We start from the raw sequence: 16,525 nt of genomic DNA, 5'->3' as shown, positions 1-16,525 counted from the left end.
GGGGACCCTAATTGAATTCGAGATGCCTTGCGGGGAGGAGGTAAGTGGGGCATGGAGTCCGCTCCGTGGGGATCCTGAGAAGTGATGGGCCTGCCTATGCAGCCAGTTACCCTGGCAATCTGGCTGAACGCAGCCACCCGCCTTCCTGTTTCCAGCCACTTTGGATCTAATTACCAAATAATTAAGGCCCAAGTCATTTTCTACTGTTATTCTCCATTGTCCAATCTCATTTATCAACCCCCAACTGCCTTCTTCTGACCCACTTAATTCTTTCCTCTCCCTCCTTCTCTATTTTTTTCCAACACGCATCATACAGCTGGCCCTGTGCTGGGGCTTGCAGCCCAGGAGTCTGCACTCAGCCTGCCTGGCCAAGGGACTCGCAGGAGGCATCTCAGGGGAGGGGACATTTGAGCTGAAGGATGAACAAATGTGGAGAGATGGTGACCACGTGGGGCCAGCACAGTGAATATCCACTGAGTGCTCACTCCATGCCTGTCTCACCTCGTATCCCTTCTCAGGGAATTCTTGTGATAGTACGAAGCAGGCCTGGTGGCTCCAGTTCTACAATTGAGGAAATCAGTGTTCAGAGAGAGGGGATAACCTGCCTAAGGTGACACAGTTGGACCCAGGGAAAGCAGTGGGATCCAGATCCCTGTAGGGCTGACTCAAAACCCCATTGCCCCATCCACTAGAGATTCCTCCGCTGGGAAGGGTGTTCCAGTCTGGGGGAGCTGAATGCACAGAGGCACAGGAGGGTAAAAGCAGCGGGAGTTCAGAGAAGCCCCAGTGGTTCTGGACTGTTGGAGTGTGCCTGCGCCCCTGTGGGAGAGCGGTGTGTGGGGGGCCAGCCTGGGGCAGGCCTTGACAGCCAGACTAAAGAGTTTGGACTTTGTCCAAGAGGCACCAGGGGATTTAACCTGGGAGCACTGGAGGCCTGAGAGGCAGGATGCCTGGTGCTCGGAGGCAGACCGGCGGGTTTGAATCCTGACACAGCCTGTCTTACACACTTACTGCTGTTCGACCTTCAGCAAATCTGTTGACCTTATGTGGTTCCTCGTGAGGTGATGATAGCAGCTATTTCATGGAGTTGTCCTGAGCATGGAATAAGTGTGGCGTTTAGCACAGAGTCTGGCATACAGTCTGGCATATAGCTACTCATGTTTTCTTTCAGGAAGCTGGCAACAGGGGTTGTATGAGGGGTTGTCAGGGAGCCCCAGAAAGGGTGGTTTTGATTTCCAGAAGAGAGATACCGAGGCCTCTGGAGGCTGACATAGGGGGACTTCTACAGCTCAGGGTGAGAGTGGGCCTGCCGGCTCGGAGAGGCTGGGCGGGGACAGTTCTCCCCAAACCCCTGTGACCAGTTTTCTTGCCAGCAGTGATGGGGGAAAAGACAGAGATGCCAGAGGTTATCCATGGTGGCCCAGCTCCTCCCAGGGAGCAGATGTCAGTTGTTGGAGCTGACAGTTCCAGGAGGAGGGCAGAGAGCAGCCCGAGATTCTGTTTACCTCCAGTGCAAGGGGAGGGGCGGAGTGGCTGCTTCAGGCAGGCTGGATATTCCTGCCATTGCTCTGTGTGCACAGATTTGGCCTGGTCTGAGTCTCACGGCGCTGGGCTTTTCCTGTCTCTGCCTGTTCAGTTGAAGAGGTGGAGAATGTTTCAAGAAGCGCCATGGCGGCTGGGTGTGTTGGCTCATGCCTATAATCCCAGCAATTTGGGAAGCCAAGGCAGGTGGATCATGTAAGACCAGTAGTTCGAGACCAGCCTGGCCAACATGGTAAAACCTCATCTCTACAAAAATGCAGAAAAATTAGCCAGTCCCAGCTACTCAGGAGGCTGAGGCAGGAGAATCACTTGAACCTGAGAGGCAGAGTTTGCAGTAAGCTGAGATCACGCCACTGTACTCCAGCCTGGGTGACAGAGCAAGATTCTGTCCCCCCTCCAAAGAAACCAAAGAAGTGCCATGGCCAGGAGGCTAGCCTCCAGCAGGGACCCCTGGCATGTGCCATGGGAGCACCCCCGACCCACTAGGTAGCCCCCGAGGGCTACATCCTTACAAAGTGGCTTTGGTTAGTTTGGAAGGGGACTGACTGCTTTTTTAAGCACAGAGATCACACCCATGAAGCATCTTTGATCAGCGCCAACTTCATCAGTGGGCACAGTAGGCACTGTACCTACAACCTGCAGTACTTTCAGGGGTCCATGTAATTGTTTTTATTTTTTTTTAAATCAGCAGAAAAAATATTAATATAATGCATCCTGGATTATATTTATCTTTATATTAGTAGCCAGAAATTAGAATTTCAAATGTATTTTTATGGAGAAAAGTTACGTAAAACATAAAAACAAAAGTTCCTAGGGGCCTGTGAAAATCATATACGGCCTGATCTTTGCACTTCCTTCTCCTGTAGGACAAGATCCCAAGAGTCAAAGAACTCAGGTGTTGGACTCACATGGAACTTGGTTCAAGCCCTGATTCTACTACTTACAAGTTTTGTGACCCTGGGTAAGCTACTTACCGTCTCTGAGCCTCCGTTTACTCACTGTAAAACGAGACAAAGAATGAATTGAAGGCCTTTAGCAAGGGTGCCCCTGAGCACATAAAGAGGATCCAAAGTACCAAACTCGTCAGAAAGCTATCAAAGCTATCAAAAAAGGCAATCAGCCTGCTGGTCAAGACCATTCACTTTATAGATATTTACTGAGCACCTGCTATAGGTCAAGCTGTATGCTGGGTACCTCTATCATTTGGCCCCTCCCTGTTCCTCAGTCTCTGCAGACCCTGGTCCTCACTCCACCAACGTCTGTAAATTCATCACTCCACTTGCCATTCCTGTCTTACAAAGATCGTAAGATTCTTTGTCTAATTTCCCTTTCATTTCTTTATCTTTACTTTCTTGCTTGCCACTGGATCCCTGGAATCTTCCTCGCCACTGGATCCCTGGAATCTTCCTCTTGACCTGGGCAGGCTGCCCTACCTGACCCAGTGAAGATCAACTACCATTTTCTCACCTTTTTCCTACTGTAGGAGCAGCTGCCCCAAACTCTGTCCCACCCACATCTGCACATCCCAGTGAGTCCCCACTGGACACAAGACCCACCATTTCCTCCTTCTCTGCAGAGCCACATCTGAATTCAGCCCTGAAGTTATCTTTAACTTTTCCCCAACGATCTGCAGAAACATGGGTCAGGTAACCTCCCGTTTGAAATGTTGACAACCTCAGCTTCCTAATAAAATAAAAGCCTGCTTTCTATCTTTTTCCTGCCAGAGGCATCATGAATGATTGATTGATTGATTTAAAGAAATTAAAACATGTCACGTAATTTTATAAGCAACTTAACAACTCATACTGGAGCCTGGATACCTGACATAAAGACTCCAGCTTTATTTTTTTATTTTATTTATTTATTTATTTTAAGATGGAGTTTTGCCCTTATTGCCCAGGCTGGATCTCAATGGCATGATCTCGGCTCACTACAACCTCCACCTCCCAGGTTCAAGTGATTCTCTTGCCTCAGCCTCCTGAGTAGCTGGGATTACAGGCATGTACTAGCTACAATGCCAAGCAATTTATGTATTTTTAATAGAGATGGGTTTCCCCATGTTGGTCAGGCTGGTCTTGAACTCCGATCTCAGGTGCTCCACCTGCCCCAGCCTCCCAAAGGGCTGGGATTACAGGTGTGAGCCACCACGCCCAGCAGATTCCAGCTTTAAATTTGGAAATCAATATTATTTTTTTTGTCTTCATCATTTTTATGTGTGTTCCTTTTTTTGTTTTTCCATTGTACTTTGGGTTCTGGGGTACATGTGCAGAACATGCAGGATTGTTGCATAGGTACATACATGGCAAGGTGGTTTGCTGCCTCCATCCCCTCATCACCTATATCTGACATTTCTCCCTGTGCTATCCCTCCCCAACTTCCTCACCGCCCCATCTGTCCCTCCTCTAGTTCCCCCAACAGACCCAGTGTGTGATGCTCCCCTCCCTGTGTCCACGTGTTCTTATTGTTCAACACCTGCCTATGAGTGAGAACATGCAGTGTTTGATTTTCTGTTCTTGTGTCAGTTTGCTGAGAATGATGGTTTCCAGGTTCATCCATGTCCCTACAAAGGACACAAACTCATCATTTTTTATGACTGCATAGTATGTCATGGTGTATATGTGCCATATTTTCCTTGTCCAGTCTATCGTCGAGATGGGCATTTGGGTTGGTTCCAGGTCTTTGCTATTGTAAACAGTGCCGCAATGAACATACGTGTGCATGTGTCTTTATAACAGAACGATTTAAATACCAGAATCAATATAAGATCTGAAAAGATGAATAATGAGCAAAAATAACTTTTTTTTCCTCCTCTTAAGTGGCACTAAGAACCTGTTTCTGGAGCTGAATATTTTTCATGATTTTATCTGTGACTTAAAATAGGAGAAAAACACCAAAAGTAGGTATTCAGAAGTAACCATGAAAGCAGTCAAAGACACTAGGCCAATGAGTTGGAAGTTCACTCTTCCCCTTGACACAGGTACAGGCAAATCTAAAACCCTCCCCTCATTCTCATCTGCTCTCAGACACCCAGAGCTTTCTAGACCTTGGTCCATTTTGTCAGCAGCTTCTTCCCAAATTGCACTTCACACCTGCTCCACTTGATGAACCCCATATTCTTCCCCAAGACAAACCTCTTTTCCCTCCTTGCTCAACCGGCTCTGCCTGGAACTACCTCACTCCCTAGTCCTGTTGAATGTAAGTCCCCTGAGGACAGAAATCTTACATCTTTCACTGATGGTTCCCAAATTCCTAGAACGGTGCCAGGAACACAATAGATGGTTATTAAATATTTGGAGAATGAATGCCAGCCTAGGAAACTCCTACCTAATCTTCAAAACCTCAATCAAATGGAGCCTGCCTTTTGTGCTCCCCTTGTCCCCCTGGCAATGTCTGGCACTGAAGTTTCTGGTTCCAACCTGCTGTGTGTTGATCCCTCTTAGTGCACGTTTTACATGTCTGCAAATTAAGAGGCATCTTGGCCTTTGGAGCAGACAGACCCCACTTCCAGTCTTGCTTCTGACACTTCATTCATTTATTCACTCACTCATTCGACAAAGATTTACTGGGCATCTACTTCTATTAAACCAACCATTGGGAATTAAATGGTGAGCAAAGGTAGACTGGCACCTGCTCCTCATGGAGCTTCCCACAGGCATGCCCATTAGCCTTGCTGTGCCTCTGTTTCCTCAGCTGGGACACAGGTAATGCCTCCTTCCCAAGAGGTTTGTTAAGCAGATTAAACTGGGAGGTGCAATAAGGCACTCAGTGCATGGTGGGTGCTCAGTAGATTTTGTCCAGTACTTAATTCCCTTAGTGGACAGTGAGCTCCTCCTCAGGGCCAAAGAAGGATTCCCATTTTTTCCTCTTTTCTTGGGCACAGAGGATTCAGCAGTAGATGATGGCTGATAATAAGGATGACGGAGCTGCACTTGGTGACTGTCTCTCTGTGGATCTCTCTGGCACACACACACACACACACATACACAGACACACAGACACACACGTACATAAGAGAAAGACTGAGAGAGAGAGACAGAGAGTGAGTGTCAGATCTGTGGCTTTCTGTGGCACACACACACACATACACACACACACACACACACACACACACACACAAATAGACACATACATACAGAGAAAGAGAGAGAGAGTGTGCCAGATCCAGCCTGTCCTTACCACACCAGCTCTTCCAAGACCTGGAACTATCCTTTACCTCTGAGTGGACAAGCAGCAGTCTCTAGCACATTAGGACAAAACCCCAGGATTCCCAGGCCTGGGAAGGTACAAGGTTGACCTGGGGCAGAGTATGTTTCATCCCTGACCCAGGTGGCTGAGGCTCCAGAGATGATGCACTTTCACCCAATTTCTCAGAATCTCTGGGGACAGTGACACAGAGCAGTTTAAAGAATTATCCCCCACCCTGCCATCCACCCCCACACCTATGCCTCTGCCTGGCCATTCACACTCCAATGCCTGACATGTGACCTGATGGCAACAGGCCCGCTCCCTCACGAGCAAACAGCAGTGCACGTGAGCAGTGTCTGGCCTCAGGCTTGGACATGACCAGCTGGTCACTCAGGACTCTTACCCCACTCTGCAGGAGTGGAGGGACCTGGCTTCTTGGGTTCAGGGCAGAAAGACATGTGTGGGCCTTTCAGATCTAGATTCTGGGCATCTTAGGCATGTGCCATTCTTAGCAATTGCTGGGATCATCTCCAAACTTTTTTCATTCTGAGTTTCAAACTCTCCAACCTGCTGTTTTTCTCATCTCCCTCTTAGACTTTTAATGTTCCTAGGAAACTTCCAGTTGATATGGAAGAGTTTGAAGAGATGGAGGGTGGTAGGGGAGGGTGGCGAGGTGAGAACCCTCTGGACCAATGGAGCAGTGTCTCATATCTAAGAATTGGGTTTGAGGTCTCGGGAGGTGTGGTTTGAGGGCCATAGTGGAATTCAAAGGGTACAGATTACATAATTTTATTCGAAATTATTATACAACTGCATATTTGGAAAGATATTTGAAAATGACAAACCTCAGAAAATAATGAGTTTCAAGACTTTGCTGATTGAGTCATTGCAGAAGATATCTTGCAAGGGGCAATAGCTTAAAATTAAGCTGAACCATTGAAATTGCTGGTTTTTTTTTCATTAAGTCACACATGGTCAAATATTGCAATTTCCTGTGTTTCAACTTAATATTTTGGGGTTATCAGAAGAACGCATGAGCGACTGAGAACTGTGAGTGTTTTGTGAGGAGGGAAAACTCACATGTGGCAATGATTGGAGAAAGAGAAGATCGCCAAGGAAACAGAGAAGGAACAGTCAGAGAGGTAAGAGGAAAGCATGGGGGCTCCAAGAAGCAGAGGTGGTCCGCTGGCCAGCAGTTTGGGACTGGGGCTGGATGGGGACTTGGGCTGCGATAACCCATCCATTTGCACCCGGTGGCCCTGTCCAGCGTCTCCTCCCACCACTCCGCCTCAGTGTCTTCGCTCCAGTCACAACAGACATCCGTTGTGTCCTTGAATGCTTCATGCATTCTCGCAACCCAGCCTCCCCTCCAGCTGTCCTCCCTGTCTGCAGTCCTTGTCTCTGCCTCTTCCACATCGGATGGACACGGCCTCTGTTGTTCAGCGCTCAGATGGTCAACTTCTTAGGCCTGTCCCGCTCCCTTTGCCAGACATGGTTATGACCCTCAGGCTGTGCATCTCCATTTTGAACTCAAAATTTCTTATGTGATGTATGTCTTCCCCCACTGGACTGTGAGCTCCTGGGGGCAAGGCTGGTGTCTATTTTGTTTGTCACCCTATCTCCATGCCTGGCACAGTGCCTGGCACAAGGTAGCAATGCAATAACTACTAAGAAATGAACAGATAGGACACAAAAATCATCAGGATGCTGACATCCAGGTATGTAGCAAGCCTGGCCTCTTACTCAGCCGAAATGTCTGGGTCAAATATGACTTTCTGAATGGTCCATGTAGAGCTTCTGAGTTTGAAAATCATGCGCATTTTCATGAACAAATTCAGAGCATTGAGAAATGAGGAGCCGGGTTGTCAGACGTTGTTTTGATTATCTCTCTTTTGCTGCAGAACAAACCACCCCACAACTTGCTGGTGTAAAACGACACCCCTTTCAGTATGGTCTCAAGTTCAGTGGGTCAGGAATTAGGAAAGGGCACAAAGGAGACAGCTCATCTCTGCTTCATGACATCTAGGACTCACCTGGGATGACTTGAATGGCTAATGGTGGGGAATCCACTTTCAAGATGGCATCTTCATTCTCGTGTCTGGTGCCTGGACTTGCTGGTTGAAGACTGGGCTCACATACAACTGTCAACGGGAACACCTGCATCTGGCTTCCAGAGTTGTGGTCTCAGGTTAGTAGAGCAATAGGATTTCTTAATAGCAACCTCAGGACTCTCAGCGCAATTGCTCCATTAAATGAGGTAGATGCCTCATGGCATGTTACGACGTAGCCTAGGAAATCATTGAGTGCCACTTCTGTGTTCTATTGGTCAAAGCAGATATAAGTCCTTCCAGTTCAAGGGGAGGGACCTTAGGCTCCACATCCTACTGGGGATAGTGTCGTAGGATTTATGGCTATGTTTTAAAACTGCTGTAGATGGTTGATGCCATTGCAGATCTCCTGTGAGAAGATGCTGAACTGCATGACCAAATACATTTTCCCCTCAACTTTTAGCATTAGAAAAGCACTTGAAAATCTTCCAGGTTGCCAGGCATGGTGGCTCACGCCTGTAATCCCAGCACTTTGGGAGGCTGAGGCAGATGGATCACCTGAGGTCCAGAGTTCAGGACCAGCCTGGCCAACATGGTGAAAACCCATCTCTACTAAAAATACAAAAAATTTAGCCAGGTGTGGTGGTGTATGCCTGTAATCCCAGCTACTTGGGAGGCTGAGGCAGGATAATCGCTTGAACCAGAGAGGTAGAGGTTGCACTCAGCAGAAATAGCGCCCTTGCACTCCAGCCTGGGTAAGAAGAGCAAAACTCTGTCTCAAAAAATAAATAATAAAATAAAATAAAATCTTTCAGGTATAGGAGAAAGGTGGCTTGTAGCTTTGTAGGCCTGGGTTCAAATCTTGCTTTTATCTCTTCGTGTCCATGGGGTCTTGGACAAGTCACTTAATTAATCTGAGTCTCAGTTTCTTTACCTGAATAGTGAAGACAGGAATGATGCCACAGTGAGGATTTGGTGGGACAGTAAAAGAAGATCTGATGCCTGCTGATTGCTTGTCACAGCTACCTTTGTGATCGTCAATGCTCTTTTATGTAAATGAGAATAAAAATAGAGACCTCACAAAAACTGTCTTCCTGGCTCTAGGCCATCTGTGAATAGAAGAAATTCAACTTATGTTCTTGGGCCAGTCGCTTGGCAAGAATCTGGAGACAGAGATGAACACAACAGTGCAGTCAGCCATTGGATTTCCACATCCAGTGGCCCAGGGAGGCAGAGTGAGGCTGAGAGAGGTGGTAGGGGCAGAACGTTCGTTCCCATGGAATGGTCATCAGTACACTCATGGCACTCTTGATGGAGATCTCTTTGGTCCATTCTTAGCCAACAAAGTTAACATGGACTCAGTTAAAGTCTGACAAAGTCTTGCTGACTTTGTTGGAAAAGACCAAAGACGGGAAAAACCCAACTTCATAAGACTTCATGTGAAAGAAGCCTAACTATGGCTTTTAGCCGGCTCCCAATACTACCTACACTTTTTCAGTATTGTGTTAAGAGCTTTTCATGCATCATTCCATTTAATCACCCCAAAAGCTTTATGAGGTAGGATCCTCTATTGTCTTCACTTTATGGCTAGACACTGAGACTCAGAGAAACTGAATGATTTGCCCAGGGCCACATGGTGTGTTCCAGCTGCCAAAATGCTAATGTAACCCCTGACTGCAAGAACAGAAGAAAGTGTCCCGAGCAGGAGATGAGACACATCATTTTCTACGCTGCCTAGATCACCCCCAGGGTGGCTCTCACTTAATTCAGAGATACTGGAGACTGTCCTGTGGAGGGAATGAGAGAGACCTTGGAGGCACAGAACCTCACAGCCATGTTCCGTGAGGGAACAGCTCCTGATGTGGGAGAGAGAAAGCTGACAGGTAGGACCACTCCCTCACATTTCCAAGAGTCTGCCTTGGGGCAAAGAGAGCTCTGTGTTTCTTATGAGCGTGGTTCTGTATTAGCCACGTAGAGCTGTTTGAAAATCTATCTGGTTCCCTTGTAATGCAGTGAGCCTCCTGTCACTGGAGATGTTCAAACCAGAATGGGTTAGAAGTGCTGCTGAAGGCAGGCCTGTAGTGGATGTGCTGTTGGGCGTGTGTAGTGCCTCTAGCTCAATGCCTAACACAGGTAGGTGCTTGCATCAGGGGACCCTTAAGGTTTAGGATTAGAGCTCTTCAGACTTCTCTGTAAAAATCATTAAAAAAAAAAAAAAATCCAGGCAGCTCCTTATGTACTTAGGAGGTAAGAATTATTTTAATGATGACCAGGCATATTACATACACAATTTCATTTGAATTTTGTAATAATGCTATTTGTTGTGCATACCTTACGGGGTTATTACAGTTGAGGAAACTGAAGCACAGAGAGGTTTAGCAACTGCCCAAGGCTGTACAGTAATTGGCAGATCTGGGATTTGAATCCAGGCCTCTGGCTCTGCCTATGATTGTCCTTGCCCATGGATTTTCCAGGGGCAAGCTTGAACCTCAGTCTCTGGCCAACATTTGTGATAATGGAAGGTGCTCCAAGTTTTTGCTCATAGCTCTGCCTCTGGGATCTTTGGGTTTACTGGCTAGAAAAGTGAGGACCTGTGATAGAACCCCTGAACCAGTGGTTGGCTCATGGGCCATCCTTAAGCAGGACATAACTTTGATTCACCCCATGTGCCTGTGGACCAAGTACCGTGTTAGGGCCCTGGGAATGCAGTCGTAAACAAAATGGAAGGGATGCCTGTCTGCATGAAGCTTATTTTCTTGTTGAAGAGGCAGCAGGGAAGAGGCAATTGCAGTGTGGGCTGGTGCGGTTGGGGAAGAGCAGATGTCAGGGCCCCATTTACCTCCCTTTGGACCTCACCACTGTGGTCCTGACCTCTGACCACTCAGTCCCTGTCCGGGGACTTGCTCTCCCTGCCCAAGTCCACTGTGCCTACACTGACGCAAGCTAGAAAATTGACGTCCATCAGGAATTGCTCCAACACTCAAGGGTGAGAGGGAGTTAGCTGGCGAAGAAGTGGTGAGCAGAAAGAAAAGAGGGAAAAGTGTTCCAGCAGGGGGACTGGCATTTGAGGAGGCTCAGAGGCAAGGAAGGGTGGGGTGTCCGTGAATGGCGGATGGGCCATTACGGCTGGTCTGTGGGGTGGGTGGGGGATTGTGAGTGATGAAGCTGAGTCCAGACTTGGAGGCCAGACTTGGAATGATTTGTATTTGATTCTAAGACTCCCCTGGGGCCAGCCAGTGTGCCAGATAAGGGCATCTGGGAGCTGGGAGGTGTCTGAGGAGGCCAGGCCCCACAGGGTCTCCTGGGTCTGCTCTCAAAGCCCCTCAGAGGGCAGGGAGAAAGAGGCCCTCCTGGGAAGATTCCTGGGTCCCCTTCAAGGAACTTCCTCTTGCTGCAAAGTCCCCCTTGCTGGAGCCCATAAAGCAGGGCACTGAAAGTAATTACAGGCTGGGAGAGGCCAGGGCAGGGACGCTGGGGACGTGCAGGGGGCAGGGAGGCAGACAGGAGCCGTCATGCTGGCCTGGCTGCCAGGGAGGGAGCGTGCAGACACCAAAGCCCCCATAAAGTCGCCCAGAGTAGGCCCTTTTACAGGCATTCTGGGCTGGGGCATGATGTCACCGGGAGCCAATCAGGGGCTCCCCCAGGCCCTTTTGCTTCTCTGGGGCCTGTCTCTGTGGTTATTGAGGTACATTCTTGGTGAAGGGGGTGTTTTCTTTTGAAATGCTTGAACCCAGTAGGTTTTGCAGCCACTGGCTGGGCTAGTCCTTCTTCAGGCAAAGCCAGCCAACCCTATGTTCCCTTTCAAGACAGAAGGGCCTCCTGGGGGCTGCCCGGAGTTCCCTTCAAGCCACAACTTTGAACTTCTTTTAGTGAATCAACTTCTTTTAAATTACATCCATTTGAGAAAAATAATCAACATGAATTGAGAAACACAACAATGAAACAGGCTATGGAGTGAAGAGTTGTGGATTTGAATCCTGGCTCCTCTTCTTAACACCTGTGTTGTTCCTAGACAACCCTCAGTTTACCCATCTGCAAAATGGGAATGATCTAAACCACTTTGCAGGGTTGTTGCGAGGACCCAGTTAAATGGATGGGTACGAAGCACTCAGCTACCACTAGCCATTATTTTGACAAATCTGTTCTTCCTCACAGCACTAGACTTAAAAAGCCTTGCCAGGCCTGTCTACTTCCCAGACTACCTTTATGGGCAGATGATCCTAAGAAAGATGGAAATGAGGCCCAGACAGGCTGAGGGTCTTGTGAAAGCTGTTGTGTCTAATTAGGCACTGTTTGCAGTTCTTCTGTGAAGCATGATCATTTAGCTCTAGTTAAAGGAAACTATAAAACCATATAGGACCCAACTGAAAGTTTAGGAAGGCAAAAACCTCCAGAAGGCTACCAGCCTCGCATTGCAAGTACAGTGACTTTTATGTTAATATGTAGTTTGTTCATGCTGCTCTTGATAATAAACTTGAAAGGTGAATACAGTATACACGTGCCTTTGCTTGCTCCACCAGTATTACAGATTATCATGTTAATGGCTCCCTGTTATTTCATCAAATTGATGCTGGGTATTGTTGAATTTTACTTTCAATTTCCCCCTGTCTGAAATAATGCTTCAATGAACTCTTTTCTTTTTCCACAGAGCGTTTCTCTTTATTTATCTCATTTCCTTAGGATAAATTCCCAGAAGCAGAATCAGTGGGTCTCAGGGTAGGAACATTTTTGTGGTTTGTGATACATATTTTCCAAAAAAGATGTTCTAATTTACATTGCCTTCAGCAAAGTTTGTCTGTTTAGCCATTTCAAGGCAACCTTACCAGCATTAGGTATTATTGTTTATTATTTTGTTTGCTGCTAGATAAACAGGTATTCCTTCTTCTTCTAAAATAAAATAAAATGATTGATTTGTGGATTCAAAGACATATATATATATATATATAGTGTATGTACCAATAGATTTATCTTCTCTTTTTAACATCATCTGAGATTTTGGGAGGTATTGAGTTAGGTGATTCTTTTGCTACAAAATGCAAGAATGCCATTCCTATGTGCTTGTGAAAGGCAAGTATATTCTCTCCCATGCCAGACAGTAATAATTGTAATAAACTGGGGCTGCTGCCAAAGTTGAAACAAACAAACAGTTACAACAGACAATGGAAGCTCAATCCCGACCCTGATGAATGAAGTTGCTAATGTGACTTCCTGGAGCAGATGTCAGCCAACGGGCCTCCCCTGTGACTTACATTAGGTCCTAGTGACAGTGCTAAGCGGTTTGAAGAGGTAAAAAGATGCTTATGGGGCTGAGGAGGGGGTGCTATTTGGGGTGAGTGTGCAGTCTGGTTTCTATAGCTAGCAGAAAAGGACTGATTTGGAAGAACTTCACAGGGAAAGTTTGCAGAGGTTCATGAAAAGACAGAAACAAAGTATTTGAGGTAGGGGCATGCGGTGGTGAGGTTAGCCGTCTCACACTGAGGCTCATAACCCAGCCCAGAACTGAGCACCTCTGTTGGGTCTGATAAACAGAGTGTCATGCATGAACAGCCAGATGCAGGTTCCAATCTTGGCTCCGCAATTGAGACTTGTGGAGGATGCCACTGTGGATTGAGGGACAGCTGAGGACTCAGGCAAGACGTCCTGTCCCTTTGCTGCCCCTGCTTATAAGGCCAATCCTGAGTCCAGCTGGCTCCAGGCTTCTCAGATTTCTGTCCTCAGAACTTCAACACTTGTCTGTGTACTGAATGGGTAATGAGTAAAATCTGCCTGTGTCCACCGCTCTTGTGTTACTGAAGACATGCTGATTGTCTTATTAGAGCGTAAGCTCTCTCAGACTTAAAAGGTGAAGTCTCCATGTACATTTATACTTGCAGCACCAGTGCTACTTCCCCTTCCTCCAGGAAGCTTTCCTTGACCTCACCAGTTAGCTAATGGCCATCTCCTTTGCTCTCCTCTGTGGAAGCTTTTATGGCTGTTCTTACTGCATCAGGATCGTAATTGTTCTTCATTCCCAGATGCCACACTCTGTAGCCACATCTGTGTTTCCCTTACTTCTTGCCCCTGTGTGATAAACTCATTCCTACTTGCAGCCTTGGCCCTTTGTGGGAGGTCAAGGAGTGGTTGCTGAATGAATGAGTGATAAAATAAGCACACCACCATTTATAAAGCACACTTACCACACGTTGTCTTATTTGGTACAACCTCATTGTAAAAGGTGGAGAGGCTGGGTATTGTTATACCCATTTTACAGAAGGCATTAATGACACCAGCTGCCACTCATTGAGAGTTTCAATGCAGCAAGCCCAAGGCTCAGCACTTTACAAGCCTTGTCCCATGTCATCTCCCCAGCAACCAAAGGAGGTAGGTACCATCATCATTCTCATTCCACTAAGAGGAGACTGAAACTTGCTGAAGACAAATAACCTGCCAGGGTTTCATTCCTAGGAAGGGACATATCTGGAATCTAACTCTGGTTCTGAGTGTTGTTAAAGTTTCCACTCTGCCACGCCACCCCTCCTGATGAGATCACCTCTGCTATTTCCACTTCCGGGACTTGAGTTCTTAGAAACAGTGTCTTATTTGTGCACTTCCAGTGCCAGGTGCAGGGCTGGGCATCGGTAGGCATCCATAAGTGCTGATGAAATGGAAGGATAGGTGGATGAATGGACAGTTGGTGTCTGCTCCAGCTCTGCTGCAAACGGAGGGAGTTTCTGCTTTTGTGTAGTGCAGTCAGGGAATGGGAGTTGAATTTAACTTGGGGCTGATCTTGTACCTGAGTTGTTCTGGTCATAAAACATGAAGTGTGTCTTCTTGGGGACATGGTGAACCATGTGCCTGCCTTCCAATGTATCAGATGTGTCTTGCCAAACTCTGAGGGCAAAATGAATTGTCCTGGGAGAGCCAACAGCCGCCTCCCGCCTGTGTCAGGAGAGCAGAATCATTTTGCTCTGTCTACACACGCATTCCTGTCCTCTCCCTGCTGATGGCCTTGGGAGATAATGCGTTCCATGTGTGTCCCTGATCATCGGGACAGCTGTTGGGAATGTAGTGGGAGCTGCAATGGCCCACATGTCTGGGTGAAGTGGGTCAATGCTTTTCCAGGTTGCAGACCCTTGCAATGTGTGTGGAGTGCTGTGTGTGTTGGGATGTGGTGTGGTATTCGTGGTGTGTGCTGTGTGTATGTGTGGTGTGCAGGACCCCATATCCCAGGGCTGCAATGTCAGACAGGGCCTGCCAGGGTCGGTATTTGCCTCTCTACCCAGCTCTGTGCAGAGCCTGAATGGCTGGCCGGCAGACTCCAGCCATAGAAGAGGGAGCTGGAATTCGTCCTTCTGCTCTAAGAATGGGTGTGGGGCCTACCTGGCTGGACACGGAACTTAGTTTTGGATCCGCACCCAAGGTCCAAGTGCACACCACAGGGCGCTGCTTTTCACGGGACTCTTATCTGGTTTCCCCATCAGAGCACTCAACCCTGTGGATGAGCCCGTCTCTGGATCCCAAGATGTGCAAGGATAGGAACAAACACAGCTCACAGTTATTGTGCCTTTGCTCTGTGTCAAGCACTTTACGTGGAATTTCTCTTCTAGGCTGTTGATATCTCAAAGTGGTTAACAGCATGGATATCAGCGTTAGCAGGACTTGGGTTTAGATTCCGACTTTTCTGCTGAGAGCTGTGTGACCCTGGGCAAGTCACCTGTCACAGTGTCTGTCTCCCCACCTGAAGCATGTTGTGCTTAGTGACAGCCCTCGTGCCTCGCAGGTTAACGGAGAGCCTGCATGTGTGGGTTTCTGTTCAGGACAGTATGTTGTTGATGGGCAGGCATCATGATTCCACCAGGCCCTCCACCCTGCTGTCCCCTGAGATCTCTGCTATCCTAACCGTGGACCCAGGCTCCTTTCTGGCCAGGGTTCTGACCTTCCTAGACCTGTCGCTGTCAGCTCCCTCTTGCTGCAACCTCTGGCCTTGGAAGTCCTTTTTGCATTCTGTCCTCACAGGCGTCTTGGAAGAGGGCTTCCTTCCCTGGGGCTGGTGAGGGCTCTGGCCGGGAGGGTTTTCCTCCGCCCCCTGCTCCATTCCCCACCACTGGCTATTCACTTCTCTGCTGGACCTTCACCAGGACTGAGGTTTCTTTCTTTCACAGGAAAGGTGTCTTCCCTTTCCTGTAAGAGTGTGTGCGATGTTGTGGTGTGTGTGTAGTGTGTGTATATGGTGTGTGTATGTAGTGTGCTGTGTGTGTGTATGTGTGTATGCTGCAGTGTGCGGGTGTGGTGGTGTGTGTGTAATGTAGTGGTGTGTGTTTGTATGGGGTGTGTGTGATGGTGATGTGTGTAGTGTTTGTGGCATGGTGGTGGTGTGTGTGTGGTGGGGTGATGTGATGTGTGGTATTGTGTGGTGGTATGTGTGGTATGTGCTGTGGTGTGGTGGTATGGTGTGATGTTGTGTATGGTGTGTGTGGTATGATATGTATATGTGATGGTGTGGTATAGTGGTATGTGTGTGGTGCAGTGTGGTGAGGTGTGTGTGTGGTATGGTATTTTGTTGTGTGGTATGTGTGTGGTGTGCAATGTGTGTGGGGTGGTGTGTGTGTGGTATGGTATGGTGTTGTGTGGTGGTGTGTGGTGTGGTGTGGTGGTGAGGTGTGGTGTCATGTTGTGTTTGGTGTGTGGCATGGTATGTAGGGGTGGTGTGGTATAGTGTAGGTGTGGTGTGTAGTGTAGGTGTGTGTGTGGTGTCATGATGTGGTATGTGT

At 47.8% G+C, this 16,525-nt stretch overlaps 1 long non-coding RNA gene across 1 annotated transcript in view; it reads left to right on the top strand.

The window, feature by feature from the left end:
- The window catches only part of LOC141585698 (uncharacterized), a 98,288-nt gene that overhangs the window by 27,687 nt on the left and 54,076 nt on the right, over window positions 1-16,525 (top strand). Inside the window, exons 5-6 of the long non-coding RNA XR_012519354.1 lie at window positions 2,409-2,503; window positions 6,753-7,915. This is a non-coding gene — a long non-coding RNA (uncharacterized LOC141585698). The remainder of the gene's footprint in view (window positions 1-2,408; window positions 2,504-6,752; window positions 7,916-16,525) is intronic.

This window comes from Saimiri boliviensis, chromosome 9 (assembly GCF_048565385.1).
Source record: "Saimiri boliviensis isolate mSaiBol1 chromosome 9, mSaiBol1.pri, whole genome shotgun sequence".
In the NCBI taxonomy this organism is placed as follows: domain Eukaryota; kingdom Metazoa; phylum Chordata; class Mammalia; order Primates; family Cebidae; genus Saimiri; species Saimiri boliviensis.
This window is presented reverse-complemented; position numbering and strand designations above follow the sequence as displayed.